The 14248-nt window shown below is 52.6% G+C and overlaps 1 long non-coding RNA gene across 1 annotated transcript; it reads right to left on the bottom strand.

The window, feature by feature from the left end:
* Positions 1–4337: 4337 nt before the first annotated feature.
* Positions 4338–8203, bottom strand: LOC116744954. The gene is made up of 3 exons (XR_004347225.1): positions 7524–8203; positions 6605–6716; positions 4338–5148 (listed from the first exon to the last, which is right to left on the bottom strand). It is a non-coding gene; the product is annotated as an uncharacterized LOC116744954 (long non-coding RNA).
* Between the last annotated feature and the right edge of the window lie 6045 nt (positions 8204–14248).

Raw genomic sequence — 14248 nt, 5'->3', positions numbered from 1 at the left:
TGAATTTTACCGTAAGTGTACTCAATAAAGGCCCGGCATTTAATCCGGAGCCCCCTGTGCTCCTTCCAGCGGCGCGTCCTTCTCACGTTGTGGGGACTCCAGCGCGGTGGGCCTGCGGAAGAGGCCTGACGTCCACACCGCCTGTTTATGGGCGGGTCCCCTGGGCCAGGCTTTCGGAGCTGGCGAGTCAGGACCTCAGAACCACATGTGACCAAGACGAAGACCCCGCTCCGGTCCCGACCCCGGGAGACTCATCCCACGTCGCCCTTCTGGGAGATGCAGCAGGAGGCCCCGTCGTCCAAGCGGTCGCCTCTCGCGTCTCGGCAGCTCTCTAAGGTCGCCGGCGACCCTCTCCAAGCGCCCCCAACAGCCGTAGCCACACATAACTGCTCTGCAACCGCCAGGGGGCCGAGCTGAAAGAACGAGGACTGCTCCGTCTTAAAGAGACATCCTTGGACTCTGATTGGTCACTTAGGATCATGTGCCCACCCCTGGCCCAATCATAGAGGCCACGGCTCGTTGTACTGTGATTGGTCGGGCCCGGTCATGTGCCGGGGAGGCGGTGTTGGGCTGTGGCTGGTAGTCGCGTCTACGACGCCGGGAGGGCCAGGCCGGCGGGACCGTTAGGGGGACGGGGGTTACGGGGCTGGGGTCTCGGGGGCGGGGTTCCCAGCAGTTTCCGGAGACTTAGTCCTGCAGGGCAGCTCCGACCGCTCGAAGCACAGCCCCCCGGGCCCCTCTCCCCAGGCAAAGTGCTCGTCCAGGGTGGACATCCCAAAGATGAGACCGTTGCCTCACGCCAACCTGCACTTCAGGGTTTTGTTCAATGGATAATTTGAAACTCAGCAAAGTCTATTTTCCAGTGAACACCACCCAAATTCTGCCATTAGCATTTATATCCAGCAGTCCGTCTACTGTTAGGCATATAAACGTGTTAAAAGCACGTAAAACATAATAGCATACAAACGTTGGAGGGAACCCTTTAAAGCAAGAAAATGCTAAATATCTTGAGGAGAGTGAAGGGGAGAAGCACACAAATAGATAGATGCAAGTTACTGGAAATGCTCTAGTTTTGGTGCTGGAGGTAGATTTGCAAGTGCTCGTTATGTTATTAAACCATTATAGTAAAAACTATATAATATTATTAGATTGCAAATATAAGCACAATTCCCCCCACATACTGCAGCGCGCATACCATTAACATGTAGTATTTGTTTATAGATTTTTAACGTTAAATTTACAATGAAGTACATAAATCCTAATCATACGTTTGCTGAGCTTTGGCAAATACACACCACTGTGTGAGCCAAGATGCTATCCAGAGACAAACACAACATGCCCATCACTCCCAGAAAGTTCCCTCCGGCCTTTCCCATTCCATGTCCTCCCCTACTGTGCAGAGGCACCCATGATTCTGATTTTTTCCACCGCAGTTTTGCCTGTTCAAAGAATCATATAAACGAAGCACAGAGTACACACTCTTGTGTAAGGCTCCTTCACTTAGCATAATGTTTTTGAGATCCATCCATGTCGTTTCGTGCATTGATCATTTGTCATTTTGATTGCTGAGTAGTGCCCCATTGTAAACATCCTGTTGATGGACACTTGGGCTGGCTCCAGTTTTTGGCTATTGTGAATAAAGCTGCTGCAAACATTCTTTTTGCAGTCTTCTCATGGACATATGTTTCTATTTCTCTGGGAAGATACCCAGGACTGGGTCAAAGGATAGGAGTTTGTTTATTTTCACCAGAAGTTGACAGATCTTCTTCCATCCTGGCTTTCAATTTGCACGCCACTAACAGGGTTCCAATTTCTCTACATCCTCATCAGCACTTTTAAAAAAACTGTAGCCATTCTAATAGATCTGAAATGGTATCTCAGTGTGTTTTTTTTTGTTGTTGTTGTTTTAAATATTTATTTAGCTTTGGCTGCATTGGGTCTTCGTTGCTGTGCGCGGGCTTTCTCTAGTTGCAGCGAGTGGGGGCTACTCTTTGTTGCGGTGTGCAGGCTTCTCATTGCGGTGGCTTCTGTTGTTGCGGAGCACGGGCTCTAGGCGTGCGGGCTCTAGTAGTTGTGGTATGAGGGCTCAGTAGTTGTGGCGCACGGGCTTAGTTGCTCCGTGGCATGTGGGATCTCCCCAGACTAGGGCTCAAACCCGTGTTCCCTGCATTGGCAAGAGGATTTTTAACCACTGCACCACCAGGGAAGCCCCTCAGTGTGGTTTTAATTTGCATTGTTCTGATGATGAATGACACTACGCACTTTTTTCTTCTTTTGAGAAGAACAAATCTTTTGTCCATTTATTTTAAAAAATTGGGTTGTTTAACTTTAAAAAATTTGTTTTCCAACAGTGGCATTTTATTAGAAATGTACTATCACAGGTAACTTCCAGGAGGGCATTTAAAAGGGATTATTATACAGAAAAGGAATTTTCAAACACCCCTCCCTGTGTTTAGCCCCCTGTTTAAGATAGCAAAAGTGTAGTTCATGGGACCACTTAAACTTCTGTGTTGCAAAAGAGGACTTTCAGGCCTCTGGTAATTCTGGGCAGGCACACCTCATTCTGCCAGCTTCAGTCACATTGCAGGGAGGGTATTTGATAACTGAAGAGTCACAAGGTTAGTGTACATTTTATTTAACTTTCTATCATGTAGGCAGTTAAATTGTTACATCTGAAAAAGCACATATTCCAATTTCTGCCTGTGATATAATACATTAACTTACATCTGGGCACTTTTGTTTTGTGTCCTTGAGTTAATGGCAGCTCCCAATTTACTTTCTTGGGCTGGTTGGCTCTCTTCCTCAAGGTGCAATGGAAATAAACCCCAAACCATGGACTTGATTCCATAAAAGATAATTGTATTCATGTCCACTCTTTGGCTGGCCCTTTTTCAAATGTGGTCAAAAAAGCAAAAGTGAGATAGGATGGAGTTTTCCAAGTGGGTTGTTTGACTTTGTATTTGGAGCAGTGGGAATTCTTTATATAGTCTGGAGACCAGTCTTTGTCAGGTATTAGTTTTGCAAATATTTTCTCCCATCCTCTGGATTGTTGATTGTCTTAGCAGTGTCTTTTCAAGAACAGACATTTCGAATTTCAATGAAGTCGAATTTCTCTATCTATTTTCTTAGAACTAAGAAGTCCTTGCCTGTCCCTAGGTCAGAAGACATTTTCCTTTGTTTTCCTCTAAGACTTCACGGCTTCAGCTTTCACATTTAAATCTACGGGGCACTGTAAATTACTTTTCGTACATGATGTAACGTAGGATTCATTTTTGCCACGTGGGTGTCTGGTTATTAGAGCATCATTTGTTGAAAAGACTTTCCTTTGTTGAGTTGCTTTGGCAACTTTGTAAAAAGATGGCATATAAAGTGCGTAGTTGACTTGTGCCTCTCTCGGAGAAAGCAGGGTTGGCGCACACCCTCGGTGGGGGTTTGGCATTGGGCCGTGCAAGGAGCCCCTTCACCCCAGGACTGACTCCGGGGCTCAGGCCCACCAAGGCGGGGCTGCGCCGAGGCCCGGCACCCCTGGGGCTTCGCATTCAGACGAAGACATGGAGGGCCGCCGGCCGGGGGTCTCCCTCCGCCCAGGTATCCTTAGCTGCCAGGGTCGCTGTCCACCTGAGGCCGCGCTGACAAACCCGGCCGGAGGATCTGGCCTGGTCCCTAGCCGGCCTCCTGGCCCTCCCGCGATCCTCAGGGGTCCCCGAGGCGCGGAGCGGAAGCCCTCAGCTCAGCAGGCTCCCCCACTTCAGGGGCACCCCCAGAACCCTCCGGTCCGGAGTGGCCCTGGCACTTGGCCCTCCCCACCGCCTCCGTCCCCTGAGCATCCGCAGGTGGGCGGGTGTTGGGCTCCGAGCCTGCGCCCCTCCCCCTCCCTCTCCCGCCCCCACCCTTCCCTTCCCGTACTCTTCCCTGCCTTGCCCCTTCCCCCTCCCCGCGTCTAGCGACCCCCGTCTCCCCTTCCTGCACCCTCTCCCTGCCCCTCCAGGCCGCGCCCCGACGGACCGCTGCTGCACCTTCCCGGACCGGGGCCAGCTTCGGTCTCGGTTGCCTCTTAAGCACCCCAGGTAGTGGGCAGTTCTAACTCTTGTGAGACTTTAATTTTTACAGGTCTTCAAAGCACAAAGGGAACACAAGGTTACTTTTGTTTCTAAATAGAGCAAAGCGCCTCCTGGCTTGCACTTAACCACTGTGGCCCACTGATCCCTGTCTTGTTTTTCCGGTATCTTGAGACATTTTGCTACTTCATCATTCTAGGAATGTTACCCAACCAAACTTGGGTCCGCTGGTAGGCTCCCAGTAAAGACAACCTACTGACACCCGGTGGTGAAGGAAAGTGCAGCATTTATTGTCAAGCGCCATACAAGGAGTCTGGGACAGCTAGTGCTGAAAGAGCCCGAACTCCCAGTGGGCTTCAGGGAAGCCTTTTTAGAGGCCAGGTGAGGGAGGGGAGTCCCAGGGTGTGTGATCAGCTCATGCACAGTTCTCTGATTGGTTGATGGTGAGGTAACAGGGTGGTGTCACAGGCGTTAACAGTATCCTTAGGCTCCAGGGGTCCTGGGGCTCATGGTCAGCAAGTAGTTAACGTCGGCCTTTTGGTGGGGGATTTAGCATCTGTAAGACTACTCTGGAAATGTGTGCCAGATACTGTTATCTAGGTACTTCAGAGAGGAGCTAAAGCAGAGGATATGGGAGAAGGCACCATAGGGTCCTGCTTGGTTACAGGAATTATTTCGTCATGACTCATCAACTATTACCAACTATGCCCACAATGACTAAACTAGTAAGAAAACGGAAGAATGATGGCATCACCTGGAAGGATGACGCTGCTTCTTCAGTTTCCCACGGGGCCTCAGAAGTATCAGCCTCTTTCTGCAGACACCACTCTGTGGCTGCAGTTTGCTCTACTTAACACAGCGGAGGGTCTCCGGAATCTCCCATTTGCTGCCCTCAGTGCAAAGAGAAGAAACAGGGGAAGCAAGCGCATCAGAAGATGAAAAGGAGCAGAGCAGTCCTGGGCCCCAGCGATGGTGGGAGGAATGGTCATCAGGTGACCACATCCCAGTATTTTGCCACCAGCACCTGGACCATCTCACATGACTGAAAGGACCCAGGACAGTACTGTTTCATCTTCAGTGATGTCTGTGCCTTTAAAAAAAAAAAAAAAAAAATTTATTTATTTTGGCTGCGCTGGGTCTTAGCTGTGGCACGCAGGGACTTCATTGTGGCGTGTGAACTCTTAGTTGAGGCATGCATGCGGGATCTAGTTCCCCAACCAGGGATCAAACCTGAGCCACCTGCATTGGAAGTGCAGTCTTTCCCACCGGACTGCCAGGGAAGTTCTGATGTCTGTGCTTTAAAACCGCTTGATAAAAGTACAAAGAGGTTTTCTATGTTTAAATTCCTATTAAAATTTCTAAAAAAGAATTTTATTATCCTTTTATTTTTACTTTTGTGAATTATCTGTGTTGACTAAAAAATTATTCACAACCTAAAAGTTGAGAGTTATGTTTTATTCTATGGGAATTTTTAGGACTTCAAACCCGGAGGCAGCATCTCAAGTAACCCTGAGAGAATTGCTCCGAAGAGGCAAGGAGGGCAGCCAGGTTATATAGAAGTTTTGCAACCAAGGGCAGGTAGTAGGAACAAAAGATTACTATTAATTAAAGAAAACTAGATACCTCAAGTTTAGGAATTTAGCGCTTTTCTATGTATGGGAAGATGCAAGAGTCTGGGCTCACTGAAATCATTTCTTTGATATGCATCTTAGCTATGGGGGCCAGTATCCTGTGTTTTCACAACGTGGGTTTCCTTAGGCCTCACCGGCTAACGTTGGAGGGCTGCAACTGCTGACTGTGACATCCTTTGTTTACTGATATGACAGGTAATATTCCATTTATTATTTGTAATCTGAATTAAAATACAAAAAGTAAAAGGGGACCGTTCTCTATTTCCTGTCATACTGGGGTGAGGACTGCCCTCAGCTCCCAGGGCTGTGCTGGGTGGGTGGAATCCCAGCCCTGCAGGCCCTTTCCCTCTGGGACCATGGGGTGGGAAATGGAGGTGGGGGACGGGAGGATGAGAGAGTGGTGAGAAGGACGGAGAGGAGGTGTTTGCCTGAAAAAGCTGAGAGGGGTGAGGTTGGGGGGAAGAGTCCAGGGCTGGGGTGGGGGGGCATCATAGAAGGGGGACCAGGTGCACGTGTGTAGCAGGTGTATGTGGGGGAGGAGCACACTGTGCGTTTTTGTTTGGGGGCAGACTGGGCAGGCGTCCCTGGGCCTGAGACCGTTCCAGGAACCAGCATGTGTGCTGGGATGTGGGGCTCCTGCCTCTATGAGAGCTTCCCTTCCTATATTTCCAGTGTGTTCTGAATCATCATCCCAGGCTGCTTATTTTGACAAGTAGCTTCCCATGAAATACCTGACTCAGCGGATCTGTGTTCGTGAGCCAGGCCAGCATCCACCAGGAAGGTGGGGTGGGGAGCGTCTCTGAGTGTGCCCCAGCTGTTATCCCCAGATAACAGGGCACTGTGCACCCCCCAGGGCAGGGAGCAGTGTGTAGACTGGTCTGGGGGCAGGAGTGAAGGGCGTGGAATGAGAGGTACCTTTGAGGCCCTGTGAGCGTGGCAGAGGCTCCTGGATGCTGGTCAAAGTGGTGGAAAAAGATCTGATTCTGTAACTCTTCCAGTAGGGAAGGAGCTGAGCTCCATTCCAGATCTGTGCAGAGATGATGGGATGTTTTAAAGGGAAAATGAGGAAGTAGGGAGGGGGATGGCTCAGTAGAGTCAGAGAAGTGGAAAATTGCAAAAGTGGGAAGGGGCTTGGTCCCTGTGAAGCCTATCTGGGCTTCCTAACTGGTGCTTATCAGAGCTAGACTCCTGCCCTCCCACAGACGCTGGGAGATGGGGCTCTGTCTTAAGGTGTTGGCCAGAGGCCCCCTCCACGGTCAGCTGAGGAGGAGAGGTCAAAGGCAAGGGTCTGGTGCCCTGGAGCAGGATGTCTGGGAAGGAACAGTGAAAAGCCCATTCTACAGAATACCTGCTGCAGTCACCGTGGGGAAAGGTCTTTATTTCACTCATGAATGTGATGGGCCTAGAGGTCTGGGAGTTGGCACTGAAAGAGAGAGGCCTCCCCACGCTGTTGTAAGACCCTTGACATTGTGACAGGCCTTAGCTCAGGACTTCACAATTATAGAAGTTTTCATGCCTAGACCCGTCCCCAGGGCAAGGAAGCCCTGGGCAACCTCAGACCCTTTCAACTTCGGGGACATTAAAATCCCCAAATGCCATTCAAGGAACCAAGCTGAGGGCAAAAGCTGAGGGGTGGTTCAGAGGAGCAGATGCTCCAGGAGGAGGCAGTTAGAGGTTTAGAGGAAAGGAGGGGCCCAAAGGGCAGGCTGGCAGAAGGGCAGGTAGAGGTCAAGGGGGCAGGAACAGCTGGATTCCATGAGAGCAGCCTCTAGCCTGGATGAAGTAGGTGTCCTGGGAAGGAAGCAGACACCCCTCATCGTGGAGCCAAACACACCTTGCCGGTCCCTCCTTTCAGGCTGGTCTGGGGGCCACCAGTCGGCAAAGCTGCAGTCACAAATTGTGGCGCCGTCCCTGAGCCTGGAGCCCGGAGCCCAGTCCAGGCTGGGCTCGGGCCCCTGCAGAGATTTTGGTGAAACGAACAAACAGTGTTGCCCATGCCCCACACCTCCAGACCTCGACATCGGCTGCGGTTGGGGTGAGGGGTGAGGTGCCCTCCACCTGGCTGGCTGCGTCCTCACGCCTCTCCTGGTAGGCGGTGGTGGCCACATGTCCTGTGCTGACGGCCACGGGTCTCGGCTGCTGGGAGCTGTGGTCCCCCTTGCCTGTTTTTCTTGCTGAGTTCATCTCTGTAAACAAAATGTCGAGTGTGAGGGGTCTGATCTGCACAGCATTGCCAACCCTGTATTACAGATTTCTGAGACTTGCCAAGTCTCAGGTGAAACTTGATAGCTGCCCTTTGCTTTTCTTTAATTGTGGGTGAGCGTCTTCATGTGCGTCTACGTCAGCTGTTACCTTGTTTGCGGCCTGCCTGCTCCTTCCTCTCGTTCTTACCCATTTCCGGAGAGCTCTTTCCCACGAAGAAAATTGGCTCCGTGCCCTCTGTCCCTCTAGCTCCCCAAATCATTGACTTGGGGTGTGAACCCTGCTGGTCCGGATAACCCCAGCCTTTCAGGTTGATTGTTAAAGTTCCTAAACCCTAGACTCCCAAGCCATCAGGAACATTGTGGGGATGCTCATTTCTTGGGGACAGGGGGACAGTCTGGTGAGAACAGACTGGTTCGTGACCAGTGCCTAGCCCACTAGGGAAGTCGTCTTGAGGCTGGGGGGGCTCCATCTCTTGTCAAAGGCCCCTGCCACCTCTGGGTCTCAGTTTCCCCATCTGTCAATGAGGAGCTGAACTCTAGGAACTTGGTGCTCCCTTCCAGGTCTGGTGTGTCAAGCCAGGAACACTAGCTGGGCTGGCTCCCTGCCCTGTCCCCGTCCTGCCGCCAGAGGGCAGGAGGCTCTGCTCTCTGCATCGCTCTGAGGGGTGGCAGCTGACGGTGCTTGGACCCAGATCGGTTAGGGCTCCACGGGCTCCACAGTGCCCACAGGGGCTGGGGACCCCGCTTAGAACCTGCCTGACCACCATGCTGTGCCAGGCTGGGTGCTAGGACATCATCTGGGAGCTCGTCACCTGCAGGCAGTAAAGGCCCTTGAAGGCAGCCAGGGGCCAGCTCTGAGGATTCCAGCAGACAGCAAAGAGGGTGGGTCACAGGCAGGCCAGGGGCCGGTGAAGGTGTGGGTGTGTGTGCAGGATGTACCATGGACACAGCAGCTCCTCAGGGCCCCACTCCTTGCTCAGACCCTGCCTTTGGCTCCAGAGGAAGTGGATGGAGAAGCCTTAGGTCTCACAGAACCAGCAAGGGGTTCTGGGGGCAATGGGAGGATAGCCAGCTGAGATGATGGGAAGGGAGGGGCCAGGACATGCAGGCCCAGCTGGACCTCCCAGCTACAGGCACACAGAATGGACTGGGTGGGGCCATCAGGGTTCGGCTCAGACACCAGGGGGCAGAAATGGGGAATCTTGGGGACAGATCTGAGCTCAGAGCAGGCTCTCTGGGTGAAGAGGGAGGAGGTGACAGCAGCAGGGAACCAGAAGAGAAATGGACGAGTTGGGAGGGGCAGTGCAAGCTGGCGGGTCTTGGAGCCCTGGCGCTGGAACGGACAAAGGGGTCCAGGCAGGGGTCCAGCATACTTGAAGTCGACCTGGGAGACATACAATGTCCTGGGAGGGGATGAGAGAGGCAGCCCCCCTTCTAAGTGGCCCGGCTACAGACAAGAATATGTGACCGACCATGTCACAAGAGAGCCCTCCCAAGCTCAGTGACCAGGACCAGATGTTCTTTCTGATGATGCTGATGAGGTCCGAGTGAGGGGCATCAGTGAGTCGCCAGGACACCATGGCTAGAGGATCATAGGAACACAGCCAATTTTGGGGGGCTGACCACTGTTCTCCAGCCCTGTAGCTTGGCAAGTGACAGCCCCTTGGCAGGGACCCAAGGAGATGGGAGACTGGGCAGGGGATCTTCCCAGCCTCTGCCTGGTCTCCCAGGAGACCCCCCACCTCTGGTGTGTGAAGACCAAAGCCTCAAGCCCAGGTGAAGAGAGACCCACTTGGGCAGAAGGTGTGTGTGTGGGGGGAAGGCAGGTAGAAGACTCTGAGGTCAAGGTAGTCGTTCTCTGGACGTGCTGAGAATAGCCTGGAACTTCTTGCTATGATGACCAGACTGCAGCCATGAAAGAAGCTGCTCCAACTTGAGCAGTACTGAATCTATGGCTAGCACAATTCCAAGAACTGGCCTCAAGAGAATGGGATTCATATTATTGCTCATAATAATCTATATCTTTGAGGGTATCAAAATACTTATAGCTTGCTCTGCCCATATATGTAAGCGGGCAATTAAAATGATCAGTAAGGAGATACTACAGGCCCACGTTGACATCTTCCACTCTAAGAATATAGTGCCTTATACCAGCACGAAGAAGTTACGGAAGACGAACCTTCACCCATGATCTCATAGAAATGGAATGATGCTTGACGGTGGGGAATTGAAAGCAGCTCTTTTGCCCCTTTCCTGTTTGCCCATTTCTGTTCCCCTCCAACCTTAAAAGAACCTAATTATAGGAACGAGATCACTAGGCAATTTAATCAAACTCCTGACTTATGCTCTCCTGAATGCACACCATGGCTTGCCTAATCTGTTGATTTGTTTCCTAGATAAAAAGAATGAAGAATTGAGCAGTTAGGGACTTCCCTGGTGGTCCAGTGGTAAAGAATCTGCCTTACAATGCAGGAGGCATGGGTTCTATCCCTGGTCAGGGAACTAAGATACCACATGCCGTGGGGCAACTAAGCCTGTGCGCCACAACTGCTGAGCTCATGTGTCTCGACTGGAGAGTCCGTGTGCCACAAACTATAGAGCCCATGCACCCTGGAGCCTCCCTGCCATAACTAGAGAGGAGCCCGTGCGCCGCAGCGAAATATCCCACATGCCTCAACAAAGATCCCACGTGCCACGACTAAGACCCAATGCAGCCAAAAATAAAATAAAATAAATAAATAAATCTTAAGCGGGGGAAAAAAAGAATTGAGCAGTTAAAAAATGACTAGCTCTCTACCTGCAACAGTCCCCTTAGCTATCCTATAAGCAGACCACGCAGGCAGGATAATGTCTGAAGCGTGCACACGATGGAGGATGATGCAGAACCCAACATCCTCCCTCAATGGTTCACTGAGATTCTTTCCCTTTTTTCCCCTTTAAAAACTGTCATGGCTGAGCAGAATCTTCAGAGTTGGTCTTGGGACATGAATCCACTTCTCCCCAGATTGCTGGCTTTTGTGATTAACGCAACTTTCCTTTCTATTGATACTTGCCTCTTGAATTATTGGCTTTTGAGCTGCGAGCAGCTGAACCTGCGTTCGGTAATAACCTGAAGGGAGCCCTCCTTCCTGGGCCATCCATCAGGGTGGGGGCTGAGGTGGGGGCCATCACCCACCCTGGCTTGGTTTTGTCCCCGGGGGGTGGGGCAGGGCATGGCCTTGTGAGGACTGAATGCCTGAAGCCCAGGGCTTGAATCTGAGAGAGGCAGATGCCATGCATGTGTCGGGGGCCAGGTCCAAGGAACTGTGGGAGCTCCAGGCTGAGGAGACAGGCCACCTGCTCATGGCTGTCCATCCCCAGAGAGACCAGGGAGGCTCAGGAGGCCCTGAACACCATCCACTAGAGGGCAGAATGGTCAGTCTGCAAAGGGATGACATCCCTCAGCCAGAGGACTGAGAAGGGGGAGGAGGAAGAGGGGAGGGGGAGGGGACCCAAGAGGGGGAGGGGGAGAGGGGGACTGGGAAGGGTAGGAGGCAGAGGGGAGGGCAGGAGGGTGGAAGGAGCCTCCAGGAGCTGGGGACAGGTGGGGAGGGCTGGCCAAGGGCTCCAGAGGAGGTGGGAGCAGTGCCCAGCTTGGGGGGGGGCCTGGACCCACCAGGACTGTGGCTGCCCCGGTGGCTGGGTGGGGGCAGGGGTTCAGGGCAAGGTGCACAAGCATCCTTGGCCCATGTTGGGGCTGTGGGTTTTCATTTGCCAAGGTGATGATGGGGGGACATTTTATTAGCTGCTGGTTCCCTGGTTTAGGTATGAAAGACCATTGCCTGGATACAGGCACCACTTGTGCTATTGCCCTTGTGGGTGTTGGGGGCTGGGGAGGATGGGGGGCTGCAGGACTGAGCAGGGCTGGGGGCGGATGTGAGGCCGGCGGGGGAGCGAGAATTTGGTGGGGGGCACCGCAGGCCTCGCCTCTCCTTCCTGCACCCAGACAGCAGCTCCCGTCGCGGCAACCACAGCCTCTGCTAGCCAGGCTGACAGGTGCCTGTGAGCAGACTGACATTTCTGTGGCTGCTCACCTCTGCGCCTGTGGGGGAGGTTCTCCTCGTGTTTACCCTTCCCCCTCGCCCAGGCCTGCAGACCTGAGAGTCCTCCATAGGGGCAGTGAGGGCAGCAGATAGACTCATCTACAGCCCTGACCCTCGGCGTGGTGTCAGGCTGAGGCCCTCCCCTGGTGTCCCCACGCTGGCACCATGGAGCATTGCCGCCCTCCCCTGCCCCTGGCTCCCCACATCCCCCTCGTGCAGTATTTCTCACCAGCACCAAGGTGCCTCTTTCCAGATCTCTCTCCTGCCACCTAGGAGTGCTGGCTCCTTGGGGGAAGGGCCCCTAGTTTGTTTACCGCTGTACCCACAGCACCTAGACCTGTGCTTTGCGCAGAATGGCCACTCGGTCAGTATTTGTTGGATGGACATAGAAGTTGTTCATTTAGAAGAACAAGAACTGCCCCTGGCTCCACCTTTGGACCCCAACCTGGTTGGGGACAACGGACATCACATGGACATCTATAGGGCACAGCCGGCGTGTTCTTCAGGGGCTGAGCACCCACTGCCCCTTAATTGGGTGTCCCCTACTTGGGGAGCCAAGAGCTGACCCCACTGCAATGTGGTGTATGGCAGGGCTGGAGAGTTCCTCAGTGGGGGAGGGGCTTGGGGTGGCCTCAGGCCCGATGGTCCAAGAGGCCCACAGAAGACCCTCAGGGAAGCTTCAGGATGTGGGGCTGAGTCGGGTCTGCAACCTGGGATTGGTGCTGCCCCTCAAGTACCTGGGCCCCATCTCGCCTGCTGTACAGAAATGACCACCCACTCTGTGGCATCTAGAAGCTGTGTGTAGGTGGCTTGAGCTGGAGCTCAGGGTGGACGTATCTCCCAGAACCACCCTGGCTGGTGGGCCCAGGCGGGTTTGCTATGTGGTTCTGACACCCAGGCCTCAGCCTCTCCCAAGGCCTGGAGGGTCAGGTGTGATGTAAAACTTGGTAAAGGTGTGTAACCACGGTGGTTCAGACCCCTGTCTCCTTCCAGTGTGCTTGTGTGTCAGGTGGCCTCAGGCTGGCCCAGAGCATCTCTGGGGCCTGGCTAAGAGGAAGTTGGGCTGGGGATACATTTAGTTGGTTAGTGGGTCTACTTATGGGTGTGCAGTGGCTGCAAGATCTATGAAGATTTTGCTATGTATCTGGGAGAGGGATGGTGCACTGAGGGTGAATGGTACTCCCCAAAATTCATGTCCACCCAGGACCTGTGAATGGGACCTTATTTGGAGACAGGGTCTTTGCAGATGTAGTCAAGTTAAAAGGAGACCATCCTGAATGGCCTTAATCCCGTTATGACTGGTGTCCTTATAAGAAGAGAGAAATTTGGATACAGGGAGAAGGCCATGTGGTAATGATCTTGGAGAGGCAGCAGTGAGAGGTGGCTTGAAGCGAGATCTTAGTTCCCTGCCCAGGAATTGAACCTGGATAACCTGTATGAAAACCCTAGCCACCATACCACCAGGGGCTAGAGGCTAAGAAGCAAAACTCCCCTGGCCCTTGCCCCCATTGAGAGAATGCATTTCTCAAGGAGGCAAAAACTATAAAAACAGGTACAAAGTTTACTATTAAAGACAGTACAACAAGTGGGAAAGCACCCAGAGAAGCAGTTTGTTTAGTTAAGACAGAAGCAAGGCAGAGATACACACGCAGAGAAAAAGGGTGTGGGCACCTCCCCTAATGAAGGGAGCACAGTAAAGAGGCGGTTAAATCATTTATACAGGGCAGTTCTTCCCGGGCTTTGTTTACCTTTGACCAATCATCTGGTTGCCTTTTCCACACCTGACGCCCTAGGATTCTCCCCAACATAAGTGTGCAACATTTTTCCAAGATGGATTCCAGACCAGAGGCCTATGGGGGGCCTTGGCATCACCTATTCTGGGGTGCTGCCCCCTCCTTTTTGACCCCAAGGAGCCTTTCTGCACATATGCAATGTCTCCCTTGCCCCAAGGATGGGAAATATATGACCTCTTGATCTTTTACTTAAACAGGGTTTAGCCCCTCTCTGTTCCTGCCGTGACTTTGATATTAAACTGTTGTGGCTTATTTACCCTGTTTCTGCTGTTACTTCTATTTTTTTTTTTTTTTTTGCGGTACACGGACCTCTCACTGTCGTGGCCTCTTCTGTTGCGGAGCACAGGCTCCGGACGCGCAGGCTTAGTGGCCATGGCTCACGGGCCCAGCCGCTCCGCAGCATGTGGGATCTTCCCGGACTGAGGCACGAACCCATATCCCCTGCATCGGCAGGTGGACTCTCAACCACTGCACCACCAG

Source organism: Phocoena sinus, chromosome 20 (assembly GCF_008692025.1).
Source record: "Phocoena sinus isolate mPhoSin1 chromosome 20, mPhoSin1.pri, whole genome shotgun sequence".
NCBI classification, from domain to species: domain Eukaryota; kingdom Metazoa; phylum Chordata; class Mammalia; order Artiodactyla; family Phocoenidae; genus Phocoena; species Phocoena sinus.
Note: the sequence above shows the minus strand (reverse complement) of the source record. Positions and strands in the feature narration are given on the sequence as shown.